Source organism: Vombatus ursinus, unplaced genomic scaffold (assembly GCF_900497805.2).
Source record: "Vombatus ursinus unplaced genomic scaffold, bare-nosed wombat genome assembly UNPS02014786.1, whole genome shotgun sequence".
NCBI classification, from domain to species: domain Eukaryota; kingdom Metazoa; phylum Chordata; class Mammalia; order Diprotodontia; family Vombatidae; genus Vombatus; species Vombatus ursinus.
Genome location: NW_020954564.1, coordinates 6,732,140 through 6,738,139, shown reverse-complemented (window position 1 = coordinate 6,738,139; position 6,000 = coordinate 6,732,140). Strand labels below are relative to the sequence as shown.

The window sequence follows — 6,000 nt, the reverse complement described above, 5'->3', positions numbered from 1 at the left end:
ATTGGAATAAAACTGACAATATATGAAAAAAATCAGATGTGTTTTACCAAAACAATGGGTTTTGCTCAGGCTTTTCCTGTTGTTTTTCAGTCATTTTTGGTTGTGTCCAAATCTCCGTGACACCATTTGAGATTTTCTTGACAAAGATACTAGAGTGGTTTGCCATTTCCTTCTCCAGCTCATTTTACAAATGAGCAAATTGAGGTAAACAGGGTTAAGTGACTTACCCAAAGTCACACGGCTAATAAGTGTCTGAGACCAGATTTGAACTCATAAAAGATGAGTCTTCCTGACTCTAAGGCCAGTACTTTATTCACCACACCATCTGGTGCCCATAGTCATGTGTTGGCTGTCAATATATTTTAAATGATGACACTAACTAAGCTGATTAATTGTTAAATGCTATGATGATTAAAGTAGCAAAGTTTTACTTTATAGAGCTAAGTGAAACAAAAAAAAAAATTATCCGGAGAAACAAAAGATGAAGACTTTCAAGAGAAACAAGGGTTGATGGGAATGTAGGAAATGTGGGACCTGGAAGTACCAGTCCCAAAATATAATATAAATCAATACTCATCAAAATCATTTGATACTGGTTAAGAAAAGTAAAGATCAATCAGTGGAAAACAATAGGTACACGATATATGGAAAGAAATTGACCTAATAACTAGGGTCTGATAAATCTAAAGACTGCAACTAAAATGGTAAAGATGAACTATTTGACAAAAAACTTTTGGAAAAATAAAAAGCACTCATGCCACAAATGCTCATCCTCTCTTTTTCAGCTTCCTTTTATGTGTTATCTTTCCTCATTGAAATGCAAGCGCCTTGAACTATCTTTTTTTTCTAAAACCATTTCTATTGTCATCAATTTGGTTCCTGACACAAATTCTTGTTGTTGAATCATTTCAGTCATATCTGATTTTTTGTGATCCCATTTGGGATTTTCTTGTCATAGATACTGGTCTGCAATGTCCTCCTCCAGCTCATTTTACAGATGAGGAAACTAAGGCAAACAGGGTTAAGTGACTTTCCCAGGGTCACACAAATATTAAGTGTCTGAGGCTGGATTTGAATTCAGGTCCTTGTAACTCCATGGTCAGTGCTCTATCCACTGAGCCACCTAGCAGCCCTTCTAGCATTTAATATACCTTAATAAATGCTTGTTAACTTGGATTGTTGACTTAAGGATACAGTAGTATTCAAGCCAATTTAAACTTTTTGAGCTTCAGGACTATCTTATTTCTGTCTTTGTAATTCTAACACCTATCATAGCTCCTAAGTTAAATGCTTAATTAAATGTTTGTTGATTGTTTGATGTTGAGAGTTGTTACGTGCCTTTTCAGCATCACATAACTAGTAAATAACAAAACCAAAATTCAAATACAACTCCAAACCCTGTGTCCTTGAGGAAAAGAAATACCGTATAATGAAAAAAGCATGAGATTTGGACTCAGAAGATTTTGATTCAAATCCTGTTTCTGTCACTTAATAGCAGTGTGACCACGGAAAGTTACTCAACCTTTCTCAACCTCAGTTTTCTCATTCATGAAATGAGAGCCCTGGAGTTGTCTAAATTTCCATACAGTTCCAACAATCTATTAATCTCTGAGATGTGAAAGTACTTTGGTAGATTGGAAGCTTTGTACAAATATCTGTGTAAAGAGATGTGTGTGTATGTATGTGCAAATGTGTAATGGCTATTTGAAGAAAAATGAAAAGTCCTAGAAACCAAGGATCATGTGGTGTTCTCTCTCTCTCTCTCACATACACACACACACACACACACACACACACACACAACACATGCACACACACACACATACTTTAGGAGAATTGAAAAGCTGTGGTGAGGAAATTGTGGGAATTGAGTGAACCACACTTACTCCATCTTGTGACTCAATTCTGAAGCTACCTCAGTTCCGTTTCTATTCGATACAATTATGGGTCCAATCCAATTTTTGTCTTGTGAGAAAATTATATTCAGGTGTGGGAATTGTGAGAAAACTTTATTGCATTGTTTGAACTAACCTCTGTGTGGCTGGCAAGCAGGACTACCTCTACCTATTAGTTAGAGACCCTTAACTAGAAATGTTGACTAGAAAGTCAGTCAGATCAGATTGATGCAAGGAGTTTTTTCACAATTACATATCTCAAGCAATTCATATATCTTATCTGAAAACTAGCCTCATATTGATCAATCAGCAATCAGTTGCTGTTTTTTGCTCTTTGATATATATTTTCTGATTTCAGGAAATCATACCTGTTTGTTCTCCCCCTGTCCACTCACAATGGCCTTACTCTTTTCCTCTTTTCCTCCAATTAGAAATTAGATTACCTAGTTTTGTATATTGGTTTATATCCTGTTAATTGTATCCTTTTAATGTATACAAAGCACCAAGCTGAGAAGGCCTGGTCTCAATTTGTTATGCAATTGGCATGCATTGTTTAATAAAATAATATGCTTGAAAGCTTGAACCTTTGTTTCCTCAGTTACTTCAAAATTCACCTGTCACAGTGAGAATATTTGTTACATCAGGATAAGATTGAGAAGGGCTAACCAGGTGTATGAAGCTTTTCCAGCAATGGTTCATTGTAGAGTTTAAAAGCAAACATAAGGGTAGAACCTATATGAAGTGGCTGTGGAGAATTTTTGAGTTTCTGGTTGAACCACATGGTCAGGTGATAAGCTGTCACTGTTATTCACCAAGAATAAAGCCAAAACAGACAGAGTGGGAACAGCATTGGAGGAGACATTATTTTCAATGGAGAGAGTAAACTTTAAGAATAGGAGATAAAGCAAGGCCAGGGAACAATAGGAATCAAAGCAGAACAGGCAGATTCCTAGTGGGTTAACATGAAAGAAGCACAGTATATAGTAAAATTTCAAAGGTTAGGAATAAAGGAAATGGGTGAGGCTGGAGCCCTGCGAGAATTAGAGACAGTAGATACTAGATGAGCTGTTAACCAGATGAGCAAGTCATACCAATGTGCTGATATAGCTCATCCCTACAATTTAAGGACAGACAGAGGTCAGCTCAATTTGTCCAAGGGACAGATGATTTATTATTTAATATACAATGAAGGAGATCACCATCTTAATCACATCCCTGGTAAAACCCAGAGGACTGTTATAGAAATTGATTTTATACTGAAAACTAGTAGAGAAGTTAGAGTCACTTTGCAAAAGTTCACTTGGTTAATAGCACATTCAATTCACTAGACATTTATTAAGCTTCTACTGTGTGCAGAATATTGTGGTAATCACTAGAGGAGATTCTAAGTTGAGCTAAGATGAATTCCTTTTCTATGAAGTTTACAGGCTTTAATAGTGGGATATGGTACACATACCGATAAACATACAGATATGCATCTGTAATAATATTGATACAAATGTTTATATATTGTTGTGTTGTATATTGACTTAAACATTCTCTCAGGTATGCAGATAATAACCCAATCCCATCTATTTTGTAGACTCATGTACATGTCCTCCCATAAGTTTACCACAGAAGGTCCACCCAACATGCATCAATCTTCCTCAATTTCCTCTGATATACTGAGGATATCAATAGTATCACACAAGCTGTTGACCTGTTATCCCTCACTCTAGCCACAGGACAAACTCATCTTCTTTTTTGTTCCTACATTTGCCTGATGACATCTTTTACTCAGGTTATTTTTAAAAGTCACACACATACATACACATATACACATACACACATACATATATGTACATATGTATGTATGTTACAGTGTGCTCATAACCATCATGCTCTTCACCATTATACTCCATGTGAAACTATTTTCCAGTTATTATGATTTTCTTTTAATTGAAGTCATACAACAATACCAATAAAAATATTGATATTAAAATTGAGGAAAAGATTGAGATCATTAAAGAGCTTTGTGATATCCTAAAGGAAAGATATAGCACACTCTCCTTTTATTTTATTGTGGACCCAGCTCATTGTCTCCAGGGTATTTGTTCTGTGAAGTTTGGATTCAGTCAAAGGGCTATGCTTGAGGACTTAGAGGACCACATGTGGCCTGAATGCCACAGGCTCCCCAACCCTGGCTTTAGTCTGTCCAATATACTGATTGATGTGTTCTATAGATCTTCTATCCAACTGCCCAGCATAATCCAGAATATGGACATCCTTCATTCAGTTCCAACCCCCACTTTTTTTTTTTTAGTTATTCCAAATATTTTAATGAGAGTTCTGTGCAAGGCATTTAAAACACCAGTTTGTGAGGATAAACTCCTTTGGAGAGAGAGAATACATAACGCAGGGAGGCAGGGAGCTGAGGAATTTTCTTGATTTGGGGCAGGATCTGAGAGTCCACTGTTTTCTGATCAGCCTTTCGCTGCTCTGTAATCTTGTATTTCTCTTTTTCTGTGTCAAAAATTTCTCCTTTTTGGTGTCTAGGTTTACGGAGCCTCTTCTTTAAGTAAGCATCAGTAAGATGATTTGGAATTTTTACACCTGAAAGGTTAACCCTGGTACAGGTGGCAATGAGAAATATCTGATGGGTCCTTCTCAGAGGAACACGGTTGATGGTCAGAGGTCCAGTCACCATTAGCAAACCACTAGCCAGCTGCTTCAGGAAAACCACTCTCTTGCCCCTGTGAGGGCCAGAGAGCATGATCGAAACCATACCTCGGGTGATGCTAGATCGAAGTCTCCTCACATGCTGGCTGAAGAGCTTTTTGCAATGACTTAGCAGCTATCTAGGCACAAACTCAGTGGGGTAATACCTTGGCATCTTGTGAATCTTTACCACATGAGTTCCTCCATTCTTATCACCACCAACTGGCTTTGAAATAGTAGCAGACACCTTCTCTTTCTTTTTCCTTTCAATCTGGGTTTTTGGGGCAGCACATTTCTGCTTGTACATGGCTGTCTTGGAATACGTTGTACACCTAGAGTATCTACTGATCCCTCGGGCCAGGACTGAGTTTGCACTGCAGTGCTTTCGAGACTTTTTCACCACCTTTTCAGCCACATCTTCTTTCTTGAGTTTTTTTTCCTTTTGGATCTTCTTTTCCTTTAGTTCCTTTGGGGTTTTTTTGTCCTCCATCTTGAGAGAAGGGAAAGAGTACTCTCCACCTTTTTTAAATGTTCAGGACAACCTCTTTTGCATTATTCTATATCTCTTCCAAGAGGTTTTGGAATGTTGGAGTGCTTGATGCAAATAGGACACCATTATCCACAATCAGGAATATCTAAAGGAAGATGTCAACCTCCATAGAAAATCCTTCTTCAGTTTAGAGTCCATGAAAGAAAAGAAGATAAGCACTCTTTTAGTAAAGATGGAAGAGTTTCTAGTGTCCTTTACAACAGAGATAAATATAACACACAATGATGTGATAATGAAATCTGAAAGGTACTAAACAAAGCACTATATTAGATAAAGTGAGATCATCAGGCAATCAGTCAATAGACATTGATTTAGAGCCTACTACGTGTGAAGGATATAAAGAAAGGCAAAAGATAATCTTTCCTCTAGGGAGTTCATGAACAAGTGTTCTCTCTCTCTTTCTGTCTCTGTCTCTCTCTCTGTCTCTCTCTTTCTCTATCTCTTTCCATATACACAAATATGTATAGGCAGATAGGTAGATAACTAAACCTATCTATAACTATATCTGTGAAGAACTAGAATTAAAAGAAATTGGGAAAGACTTCCTGAAGAAGATGGGATTTTAGCCTAGACTTTAAGGAAATCAAGGAGTCCAAGATTCAGAAATGAGGAGGGAAAATATTCTAAGCACAAAAGATAGCCAGTGAAAATAACTGAAGTTGGGAGATGGAGTGCCTTTTTCATGGAGATGAAAGGGGATTGGTATCACTGGATCAAAGAATACACAGTGGCTGGGATGTGGGGGTTTAAGTATAAGAAGACTGGTAATCATAAATATTCTGTAAACTTAAGCAGTGTGTAGAAAATAAATCCAGCACCATTGTTTAAAGGATTATAGAATTATTTTTGGCAGCTAGG

At 37.1% G+C, this 6,000-nt stretch overlaps 1 pseudogene; it reads right to left on the bottom strand.

Moving 5' to 3' along the window:
- Positions 1–4,236: 4,236 nt before the first annotated feature.
- On the bottom strand, positions 4,237–5,082 carry LOC114047338 (annotated as a pseudogene).
- Positions 5,083–6,000: the final 918 nt, after the last annotated feature.